This window comes from Pristiophorus japonicus, unplaced genomic scaffold (assembly GCF_044704955.1).
Source record: "Pristiophorus japonicus isolate sPriJap1 unplaced genomic scaffold, sPriJap1.hap1 HAP1_SCAFFOLD_29, whole genome shotgun sequence".
Classification (NCBI taxonomy): Eukaryota; Metazoa; Chordata; class Chondrichthyes; family Pristiophoridae; genus Pristiophorus; species Pristiophorus japonicus.
The window spans coordinates 7,703,767-7,715,774 of record NW_027252668.1 but is presented as its reverse complement, the minus strand read 5'-3'; the positions used below and the strand labels follow the sequence as shown (position 1 = coordinate 7,715,774).

Sequence of the window (12,008 nt, the reverse complement as noted above, 5' to 3'; positions counted from 1 at the left end):
TAGAAACTTAGAAAGTAGGTGCAGGAGTAGGCCATTCTTCCCTTCCAGCCAGCACCACCATTCAATATGATCATGGCTGAGCATGCAACTTCACTTCCCCTTCCTGATTTCTCTCCATAACCCTTGATCACTTTAGCCGTAAGGGCCATATCTCACTCTCTTTCGAGTATATATATCAAACTGGCTTCCACATCTTTCTGTGGTACAGAATTCCAGAGGTTCACAATGATCTGAGTGAAGAAGTTTCTCCTCGTGTCGGTCCTAAATGGTTTACACTTTATCCGTAGACTGTGACCGCTTGTACTAGGCTTCCTGCATTCGGACTGCGGGAACCTTTTTACGCCATCAAACCTGTCCATTCCCGACCAATTTGTAAATGTTTCTATGAGTTCCCCTCTCATTCTTCTAAATTCCAGCGAGTATAAGCCTAGTCGATCCAGTCTTTCTTCATGTCAGTCCTGCCATCCCTGGAATCAGTCTGGTGAATATTCGCTACACTCCCTCAAAAGCAAGAATGTCCTTCCTCAGATTAGATGATCATAACTGCACACAATACTCAAGGTCTGGTCTCACCAAGATCCTGTACAAGTCTCCATGCTCCGATACCCTAATCTCCTCGCTATGAAAGCCAGCATGACATTTGCTTCCTTTACTGCATGCTGTACCCGTATTTATGAATGATTTCAACGACTGATGTACCAAAATACCCAGGTCTCAATACCCCTCCGCTTTTACAAATCGGTCAACATTCAGATAAAATTCTACCTTCAAGGTTTTGCCACCAAAGTGGAAAAACTCACACTTATCTACATTATATGGCATGTGCCATCCAATTGCCCATTCACCTAATATGTCCAATCCCGCTGCAGCCTCCTAGCATCCTCCTCGCAGCTCGCTCTACCACCCAGCTTGGTGTGATTTTCAAACTTGGAGATATTACATTGATGGAATTATTGTAAATCGCCACAGCTCGAGGAAACGGTACCGCCGCTCCTTTCTGCTCCTCCTTATTAAACTGCCGCCCAGCCTTGCTCCCGCTCATCTCTGCTGCCGCACTGTAAACAGCCACTCCTGTGTGTTCTCGCTTTTTAAATTGCCGCTTCCCTCTGCTCGTGATATTTGAAAAATCACTCAAATCCTTTACTCCCTCACTTTACAAGCGCTCCTCACTGCTCCCGCTCTTTTTACAGAAGTATATCTGTGCCTCCGCTCATTTACCAGCCGCTCCTCTCTGTGTCCGCTCTTTAAACAGTCGGTAAGCTTAATTTTTAAATGCACGGTTTCCGAAATACTTCCATAAAAACTGCATTGGGCGGGAATCGAACCCGGGTCTCCAGCGTGGCAGGCGAAAATTCTACCCCTGAACCACCAATGCTCACATTACGAACACATTCAAGTATAAAGATAGTGCAATTAGTGTTTAATTTTTGCTGATAAAAGGCGAAAAACAACAAAGCACCTCATATTCTGAAGATAGAAACATAGAAACTTAGAAAGTAGGTGCAGGAGTAGGCCATTCTTCCCTTCCAGCCAGCACCACCATTCAATATGATCATGGCTGAGCATGCAACTTCACTTCCCCTTCCTGATTTCTCTCCATAACCCTTGATCACTTTAGCCGTAAGGGCCATATCTCACTCTCTTTCGAGTATATATATCAAACTGGCTTCCACATCTTTCTGTGGTACAGAATTCCAGAGGTTCACAATGATCTGAGTGAAGAAGTTTCTCCTCGTGTCGGTCCTAAATGGTTTACACTTTATCCTTCCACTGTGACCGCTGGTACTGGGCTTCCTGCATTCGGACTGCGGGAACCTTTTTACGCCATCAAACCTGTCCATTCCCGACCAAATTTTAAATGTTTCTATGAGCTCCCCTCTCATTCTTCTAAATTCCAGCGAGTATAAGCCTAGTCGATCCAGTCTTTCTTCATGTCAGTCCTGCCATCCCTGGAATCAGTCTGATGAATATTCGCTACACTCCCTCAAAAGCAAGAATGTCCTTCCTCAGATTAGATGATCATAACTGCACACAATACTCAAGGTCTTGTCTCATCAAGATCCTGTACAAGTCTCCATGCTCCGATACCCTAATCTCCTCGCTATGAAGGCCAGCATGACATTTGCTTCCTTTACTGCATGCTGTACCCGTATTTAGAATGATTTCAACGACTGATGTACCAAAATACCCAGGTCTCAATACCCCTCCGCTTTTACAAATCGGTCAACATTCAGATAAAATTCTACCTTCAAGGTTTTGCCACCAAAGTGGAAAAACTCACACTTATCTACATTATATGGCATGTGCCATCCATTTGCCCATTCACCTAATCTGTCCAATCCCGCTGCAGCCTCCTAGCATCCTCCTCGCAGCTCGCTCTACCACCCAGCTTGGTGTGATTTGCAAACTTAGAGATATTACATTGATGGAATTATTGTAAATCGCCACAGCTCGAGGAAACGGTACCGCCGCTCCTTTCTGCTCCTCCTTATTAAACTGCCGCCCAGCCTTGCTCCCGCTCATCTCTGCTGCCGCACTGTAAACAGCCACTCTTGTGTGTTCTCGCTTTTTAAATTGCCGCTTCCCTCTGCACGTGCTATTTGAAAAATGACTCAAATCCTTTACTCCCTCACTTTACAAGCGCTCCTCACTGCTCCCGGTCTTTATACAGAAGTATATCTGTGCCTCCGCTCATTTAACAGCCGCTCCTCTCTGTGTCCGCTCTTTAAACAGTCGGTAAGCTTAATTTTTCAATGCACGGTTTCCGAAATACTTCCATAAAAACTGCATTGGCCGGGAATCGAACCCGGGTCTCCCCGTGGCAGGCGAGTATTCTACCCCTGAACCACCAATGCTCACATTACGAACACATTCAAGTATAAAGATAGTGCAATTAGTGTTTAATTTTTGCTGATAAAAGGCGAAAAACAACAAAGCACCTCATATTCTGAAGATAGAAACATAGAAACTTAGAAAGTAGGTGCAGGAGTAGGCCATTCTTCCCTTCCAGCCAGCACCACCATTCAATATGATCATGGCTGAGCATGCAACTTCACTTCCCCTTCCTGATTTCTCTCCATAACCCTTGATCACTTTAGCCGTAAGGGCCATATCTCACTCTCTTTCGAGTATATATATCAAACTGGCTTCCACATCTTTCTGTGGTACAGAATTCCAGAGGTTCACAATGATCTGAGTGAAGAAGTTTCTCCTCGTGTCGGTCCTAAATGCTTTACACTTTATCCGTAGACTGTGACCGCTTGTACTAGGCTTCCTGCATTCGGACTGCGGGAACCTTTTTACGCCATCAAACCTGTCCATTCCCGACCAATTTGTAAATGTTTCTATGAGTTCCCCTCTCATTCTTCTAAATTCCAGCGAGTATAAGCCTAGTCGATCCAGTCTTTCTTCATGTCAGTCCTGCCATCCCTGGAATCAGTCTGGTGAATATTCGCTACACTCCCTCAAAAGCAAGAATGTCCTTCCTCAGATTAGATGATCATAACTGCACACAATACTCAAGGTCTGGTCTCACCAAGATCCTGTACAAGTCTCCATGCTCCGATACCCTAATCTCCTCGCTATGAAAGCCAGCATGACATTTGCTTCCTTTACTGCATGCTGTACCCGTATTTATGAATGATTTCAACGACTGATGTACCAAAATACCCAGGTCTCAATACCCTTCCGCTTTTACAAATCGGTCAACATTCAGATAAAATTCTACCTTCAAGGTTTTGCCACCAAAGTGGAAAAACTCACACTTATCTACATTATATGGCATGTGCCATCCAATTGCCCATTCACCTAATATGTCCAATCCCGCTGCAGCCTCCTAGCATCCTCCTCGCAGCTCGCTCTACCACCCAGCTTGGTGTGATTTTCAAACTTGGAGATATTACATTGATGGAATTATTGTAAATCGCCACAGCTCGAGGAAACGGTACCGCCGCTCCTTTCTGCTCCTCCTTATTAAACTGCCGCCCAGCCTTGCTCCCGCTCATCTCTGCTGCCGCACTGTAAACAGCCACTCCTGTGTGTTCTCGCTTTTTAAATTGCCGCTTCCCTCTGCTCGTGATATTTGAAAAATCACTCAAATCCTTTACTCCCTCACTTTACAAGCGCTCCTCACTGCTCCCGCTCTTTTTACAGAAGTATATCTGTGCCTCCGCTCATTTACCAGCCGCTCCTCTCTGTGTCCGCTCTTTAAACAGTCGGTAAGCTTAATTTTTAAATGCACGGTTTCCGAAATACTTCCATAAAAACTGCATTGGCCGGTAATCGAACCCGGGTCTCCCGCGTGGCAGGCGAGAATTCTACCCCTGAACCACCAATGCTCACATTGCAAGCGCATTCAAGTTTAAAGATAGTGCAATTAGTGTTTAATTTTTGCTAATAAAAGGCGAAGAACAACAAAGCACCTCATATTCTGAAGATAGAAACATAGAAACTTAGAAAGTAGTTGCAGGAGTAGGCCGTTCTTCCCTTCCAGCCAGCACCACCATTCAATATGATCATGGCTGAGCATGCAACTTCACTTCCCCTTCCTGATTTCTCTCCATACCCCTTGATCATTTTAGCCGTGAGGGCCATATCTCACTCTCTTTAGAGTATATCTATCCAACTTGGTTCCACATCTTTCTGTGGTACAGAATTCCCCAGGTTCACAATTATCTAAGTGAAGAAGTTTCTCCTCGTGTCGGTCCTAAATGGTTTACACTTTATACTTAGACTGTGACCGCTTGTACTCGGCTTCCTGCATTCGGACTGCGGGAATCTTTTTACGCCATCAAACCTGTCCATTCCCGACCAAATTTTAAATGTTTCTATGAGCTCCCCTCTCATTCTTCTAAATTCCAGCGAGTATAAGCCTAGTCGATCCAGTCTTTCTTCATGTCAGTCCTGCCATCCCTGGAATCAGTCTGATGAATATTCGCTACACTCCCTCAAAAGCAAGAATGTCCTTCCTCAGATTAGATGATCATAACTGCACACAATACTCAAGGTCTGGTCTCACCAAGATCCTGTACAAGTCTCAATGCTCCGATACCCTAATCTCCTCGCTATGAAGGCCAGCATGACATTTGCTTCCTTTACTGCATGCTGTACCCGTATTTATGAATGATTTCAACGACTGATGTACCAAAATACCCAGGTCTCAATACCCCTCCGCTTTTACAAATCGGTCAACATTCAGATAAAATTCTACCTTCGAGGTTTTGCCACCAAAGTGGAAAAACCCACACTTATCTACATTATATGGCATGTGCCATCCATTTGCCCATTCACCTAATCTGTCCAATCCCGCTGCAGCCTCCTAGCATCCTCCTCGCAGCTCGCTCTGCCACCCAGCTTGGTGTGATTTGCAAACTTGGAGATATTACATTGATGGAATTATTGTAAATCGCCACAGCTCGAGGAAGCGGTACCGCCGCTCCTTTCTGCTCCTCCTTATTAAACTGCCGCCCAGCCTTGCTCCCGCTCATCTCTGCTGCCGCACGCAAACAGCCACTCTTGTGTGTTCTCGCTTTTTAAATTGCCGCTTCCCTCTGCTCGTGCTATTTGAAAAATGACTCAAATCCTTTAGTCCCTCACTTTACAAGCGCTCCTCATTGCTCCCGCTCTTTATACAGAAGTATATCTGTGCCTCCGCTCATTTAACAGCCGCTCCTCTCTGTGTCCGCTCTTCTCTGTGTCCGCTCTTTGAACAGTCGGTCAGCTTAATTTTCAAATGCACGGTTTCCGAAATACTTCCATAAAAACTGCATTGGCCGGAAATCGAACCCGGGTCTCCCGCGTGGCAGACGAGAATTCTACCCCTGAACCACCAATGCTCACATTACGAACACATTCAAGTATAAAGATAGTGCAATTAGTGTTTAATTTTTGCTCATAAAAGGCGAAGAACAACAAAGCACCTCATATTCTGAAGATAGAAACATAGAAACTTAGAAAGTAGTTGCAGGAGTAGGCCATTCGTCCCTTCCAGCCAGCACCACCATTCAATATGATCATGGCTGAGCATGCAACTTCACTTCCCCTTCCTGATTTCTCTCCATACCCCTTGATCATTTTAGCCGTGAGGGCCATATCTCACTCTCTTTAGAGTATATCTATCCAACTGGGTTCCACATCTTTCTGTGGTACAGAATTCCACAGGTTCACAATGATCTAAGTGAAGAAGTTACTCCTCGTGTCGGTCCTAAATGGTTTACACTTTATACTTAGACTGTGACCGCTTGTACTAGGCTTCCTGCATTCGGACTGCGGGAACCTTTTTACGCCATCAAACCTGTCCATTCCCGACCAAATTTTAAATGTTTCTATGAGCTCCCCTCTCATTCTTCTAAATTCCAGCGAGTATAAGCCTAGTCGATCCAGTCTTTCTTCATGTCAGTCCTGCCATCCCTGGAATCAGTCTGATGAATATTCGCTACACTCCCTCAAAAAGCAAGAATGTCCTTCCTCAGATTAGATGATCATAACTGCACACAATACTCAAGGTCTGGTCTCATCAAGATCCTGTACAAGTCTCCATGCTCCGATACCCTAATCTCCTCGCTATAAAGGCCAGCATGACATTTGCTTCCTTTACTGCATGCTGTACCCGTATTTAGAATGATTTCAACGACTGATGTACCAAAATACCCAGGTCTCAATACCCCTCCGCTTTTACAAATCGGTCAACATTCAGATAAAATTCTTCCTTCAAGGTTTTGCCACCAAAGTGGAAAAACTCACACTTATCTACATTATATGGCATGTGCCATCCATTTGCCCATTCACCTAATCTGTCCAATCCCGCTGCAGCCTCCTAGCATCCTCCTCGCAGCTCGCTCTACCACCCAGCTTGGTGTGATTTGCAAACTTAGAGATATTACATTGATGGAATTATTGTAAATCGCCACAGCTCGAGGAAACGGTACCGCCGCTCCTTTCTGCTCCTCCTTATTAAACTGCCGCCTAGCCTTGCTCCCGCTCATCTCTGCTGCCGCACTGTAAACAGCCACTCTTGTGTGTTCTCGCTTTTTAAATTGCCGCTTCCCTCTGCTCGTGCTATTTGAAAAATGACTCAAATCCTTTACTCCCTCACTTTACAAGCGCTCCTCACTGCTCCCGGTCTTTATACAGAAGTATATCTGTGCCTCCGCTCATTTAACAGCCGCTCCTCATTGTGTCCGCTCTTTAAACAGTCGGTAAGCTTAATTTTTATATGCACGGTTTCCGAAATACTTCCATAAAAACTGCATTGGCCGGGAATCGAACCCGGGTCTCCCCATGGCAGGCGAGAATTCTACCCCTGAACCACCAATGCTCACATTACGAACACATTCAAGTATAAAGATAGTGCAATTAGTGTTTAATTTTTGCTGATAAAAGGCGAAAAACAACAAAGCACCTCATATTCTGAAGATAGAAACATAGAAACTTAGAAAGTAGGTGCAGGAGTAGGCCATTCTTCCCTTCCAGCCAGCACCACCATTCAATATGATCATGGCTGAGCATGCAACTTCACTTCCCCTTCCTGATTTCTCTCCATAACCCTTGATCACTTTAGCCGTAAGGGCCATAACTCACTCTCTTTCGCGTATATATATCAAACTGGCTTCCACATCTTTCTGTGGTACAGAATTCCAGAGGTTCACAATGATCTGAGTGAAGAAGTTTCTCCTCGTGTCGGTCCTAAATGGTTTACACTTTATCCTTCCACTGTGACCGCTGGTACTGGGCTTCCTGCATTCGGACTGCGGGAACCTTTTTACGCCATCAAACCTGTCCATTCCCGACCAAATTTTAAATGTTTCTATGAGCTCCCCTCTCATTCTTCTAAATTCCAGCGAGTATAAGCCTAGTCGATCCAGTCTTTCTTCATGTCAGTCCTGCCATCCCTGGAATCAGTCTGATGAATATTCGCTACACTCCCTCAAAAGCAAGAATGTCCTTCCTCAGATTAGATGATCATAACTGCACACAATACTCAAGGTCTTGTCTCATCAAGATCCTGTACAAGTCTCCATGCTCCGATACCCTAATCTCCTCGCTATGAAGGCCAGCATGACATTTGCTTCCTTTACTGCATGCTGTACCCGTATTTAGAATGATTTCAACGACTGATGTACCAAAATACCCAGGTCTCAATACCCCTCCGCTTTTACAAATCGGTCAACATTCAGATAAAATTCTACCTTCAAGGTTTTGCCACCAAAGTGGAAAAACTCACACTTATCTACATTATATGGCATGTGCCATCCATTTGCCCATTCACCTAATCTGTCCAATCCCGCTGCAGCCTCCTAGCATCCTCCTCGCAGCTCGCTCTACCACCCAGCTTGGTGTGATTTGCAAACTTAGAGTTATTACATTGATGGAATTATTGTAAATCGCCACAGCTCGAGGAAACGGTACCGCCGCTCCTTTCTGCTCCTCCTTATTAAACTGCCGCCCAGCCTTGCTCCCGCTCTTTCAACACCCGCTCATCTCTGCTGCCGCACTGTAAACAGCCACTCCTGTGTGTTCTCGCTTTTTAAATTGCCGTATCCCTCTGCTCGTGCTATTTGAATAATGACTTAAATCCTTTGCTCCCTCACTTTACAAGCGCTCCTCACTGCTCCCACTCTTTATACAGAAGTATATCTGTGCCTCCGCTCATTTAACAGCGGCTCCTCTCTGTGTCTGCTCTTTAAACAGTCGGTAAGCTGAATTTTTAAATGCACGGTTTCCGAAATACTTTCATAAAAACTGCATGGGCCGGGAATCGAACCCGGGTCTCCCCTTGGGAGGCGAGAATTCTACCCGTGGACCACCAATGCTCACGCAGCGAACACATTCAAGTTTAAAGTTAGTGCAATTAGTGATTAATTTTTGTTAATAAAAGGCGAAGAACAACAAAGCACCTCATATTCTGCAGATAGAAACATAGAAACTTAGAAAATAGGTGCAGGAGTAGGCCATTCGTCCCTTCCAGCCAGCACCACCATTCAATATGATCATGGCTGAGCATGCAACTTCACTTCCCCTTCCTGATTTCTCTCCATACCCCTTGATCATTTTAGCCGTGATGGCCATATCTCACTCTCTTTAGAATATATCTATCCAACTGCGTTCCACATCTTTCTGTGGTACAGAATTCCACAGGTTCACAATGATCTGAGTGAAGAAGTTTCTCCTCGTGTCGGTCCTAAATGGTTTACACTTTATCCTTAGACTGTGACCGCTGGTACTGGGCTTCCTGCATTCGGACTGCGGGAACCTTTTTACGCCATGAAACCTGTCCATTCCCGACCAAATTTTAAATGTTTCTATGAGCTCCCCTCTCATTCTTCTAAATTCCAGCGAGCATAAGCCTAGTCCATCCAGTCTTTCTTCATGTCAGTCCTGCCATCCCTGGAATCAGTCTGGTGAATATTCTCTACACTCCCTCAAAAGCAAGAATGTCCTTCCTCAGATTAGATGATCATAACTGCACACAATACTCAAGGTCTGGTCTCACCAAGGTCCTGTACAAGTGTCCATGCTCCGATACCCTAATATCCTCGCTATGAAGGCCAGCATGAATTTTGCTTCCTTTACTGCATGCTGTACCCGTATGTATGAATGACTTCAACGACTGATGTACCAAAATACCCAGGTCTCAATACCCCTCCGCTTTTACAAATCGGTCAACATTCAGATAAAATTCTACCTTCAAGGTTTTGCCACCAAAGTGGATAAACTCACACTTATCTACATTATATGGCATCTGCCATCCACCTAATCTGTCCAATTGCGCTGCAGCCTCCGAGCAGCTCGCACTGCCACCCAGCTTGGTGTGATTTGCAAACTTGGAGATATTACATTGATGGAATTATTGAAAATCGCCACAGCTCGAGGAAACGGACGACCGCTCCTTTCTGCTCCTCCTTATTAAACTGCCGCCCAGACTTGCTCCCGCTCTTTCAACATCCGCTCATCTCTGCTGCCGTGCTGCAAACAGCCACTCCTGTGTGTTCTCGCTTTTTAAATTGCCGCTTCCTCTGCTCGTGCTATTTGAAAAATAACTCAAATCCTTTCCTCACTCACGTTACAAGCGCTCCTCACTGCTCCCGCTCTTTAAACCGAAGGATATCTGCGCCTCCGCTCATTTAACAGCCGCTGCTCTCTGTGTACACTCTTGAAACAGTCGGTAAGCTTAATTTTTAAATGCACGGTTTCCGAAATACTTTCATAAAAACTGCATGGGCCGGGAATCGAACCCGGGTCTCCCCCTTGGGAGGCGAGAATTCTACCCGTGGACCACCAATGCTCACGCAGCGAACACATTCAAGTTTAAAGTTAGTGCAATTAGTGATTAATTTTTGTTAATAAAAGGCGAAGAACAACAAAGCACCTCATATTCTGCAGATAGAAACATAGAAACTTAGAAAATAGGTGCAGGAGTAGGCCATTCGTCCCTTCCAGCCAGCACCACCATTCAATATGATCATGGCTGAGCATGCAACTTCACTTCCCCTTCCTGATTTCTCTCCATACCCCTTGATCATTTTAGCCGTGATGGCCATATCTCACTCTCTTTAGAATATATCTATCCAACTGCGTTCCACATCTTTCTGTGGTACAGAATTCCACAGGTTCACAATGATCTGAGTGAAGAAGTTTCTCCTCGTGTCGGTCCTAAATGGTTTACACTTTATCCTTAGACTGTGACCGCTGGTACTGGGCTTCCTGCATTCGGACTGCGGGAACCTTTTTACGCCATGAAACCTGTCCATTCCCGACCAAATTTTAAATGTTTCTATGAGCTCCCCTCTCATTCTTCTAAATTCCAGCGAGCATAAGCCTAGTCCATCCAGTCTTTCTTCATGTCAGTCCTGCCATCCCTGGAATCAGTCTGGTGAATATTCTCTACACTCCCTCAAAAGCAAGAATGTCCTTCCTCAGATTAGATGATCATAACTGCACACAATACTCAAGGTCTGGTCTCACCAAGGTCCTGTACAAGTGTCCATGCTCCGATACCCTAATATCCTCGCTATGAAGGCCAGCATGAATTTTGCTTCCTTTACTGCATGCTGTACCCGTATGTATGAATGACTTCAACGACTGATGTACCAAAATACCCAGGTCTCAATACCCCTCCGCTTTTACAAATCGGTCAACATTCAGATAAAATTCTACCTTCAAGGTTTTGCCACCAAAGTGGATAAACTCACACTTATCTACATTATATGGCATCTGCCATCCACCTAATCTGTCCAATTGCGCTGCAGCCTCCGAGCAGCTCGCACTGCCACCCAGCTTGGTGTGATTTGCAAACTTGGAGATATTACATTGATGGAATTATTGAAAATCGCCACAGCTCGAGGAAACGGACGACCGCTCCTTTCTGCTCCTCCTTATTAAACTGCCGCCCAGACTTGCTCCCGCTCTTTCAACATCCGCTCATCTCTGCTGCCGTGCTGCAAACAGCCACTCCTGTGTGTTCTCGCTTTTTAAATTGCCGCTTCCTCTGCTCGTGCTATTTGAAAAATAACTCAAATCCTTTCCTCACTCACGTTACAAGCGCTCCTCACTGCTCCCGCTCTTTAAACCGAAGGATATCTGCGCCTCCGCTCATTTAACAGCCGCTGCTCTCTGTGTACACTCTTGAAACAGTCGGTAAGCTTAATTTTTAAATGCACGCTTTCCGAAATACTTCCATAAACACTGCATTGGCCGGGAATCGAACCCGGGTCTCCCGCGTGGCAGGCGAGAATTCTACCCCTGAACCACCAATGCTCACATTACGAGCACATTCAAGTTTAAAGATAGTGCAATTAGTGTTCAATTTTTGTTAATAAAAGGCGAAGAACAACAAAACACCTCATATTCTGAAGATAGAAACATAGAAACTTAGAAAGTAGGTGCAGGAGTAGGCCATTCGTCCATTGCAGCCAGCACCACCATTCAATATGATCATGGCTGAGCATGCAACTTCACTTCCCCTTCCTGATTTCTCTCCATACCCCTTGATCATTTTAGCCGTGAGGGCC

The 12,008-nt window shown here is 45.1% G+C and overlaps 1 protein-coding gene and 6 non-coding genes across 7 annotated transcripts in view; all 7 read right to left on the bottom strand.

Annotated features, from left to right (window-relative positions):
• The window catches only part of LOC139248232 (zinc finger protein 84-like), a 1,036,220-nt gene that overhangs the window by 471,320 nt on the left and 552,892 nt on the right, over positions 1-12,008 (bottom strand). The window lies entirely within an intron of this gene.
• On the bottom strand, positions 1,305-1,375 carry trnag-gcc (transfer RNA glycine (anticodon GCC)). Its single transcript has one exon. It is a non-coding gene; the product is annotated as a tRNA-Gly (tRNA).
• On the bottom strand, positions 2,786-2,855 carry trnag-gcc (transfer RNA glycine (anticodon GCC)). The gene has a single exon. It is a non-coding gene; the product is annotated as a tRNA-Gly (tRNA).
• trnag-gcc (transfer RNA glycine (anticodon GCC)) lies at positions 4,267-4,337 on the bottom strand. The gene has a single exon. It is a non-coding gene; the product is annotated as a tRNA-Gly (tRNA).
• Positions 5,764-5,834, bottom strand: trnag-gcc (transfer RNA glycine (anticodon GCC)). The gene has a single exon. It is a non-coding gene; the product is annotated as a tRNA-Gly (tRNA).
• Positions 7,246-7,315, bottom strand: trnag-gcc (transfer RNA glycine (anticodon GCC)). Its single transcript has one exon. It is a non-coding gene; the product is annotated as a tRNA-Gly (tRNA).
• Positions 11,684-11,754, bottom strand: trnag-gcc (transfer RNA glycine (anticodon GCC)). The gene has a single exon. It is a non-coding gene; the product is annotated as a tRNA-Gly (tRNA).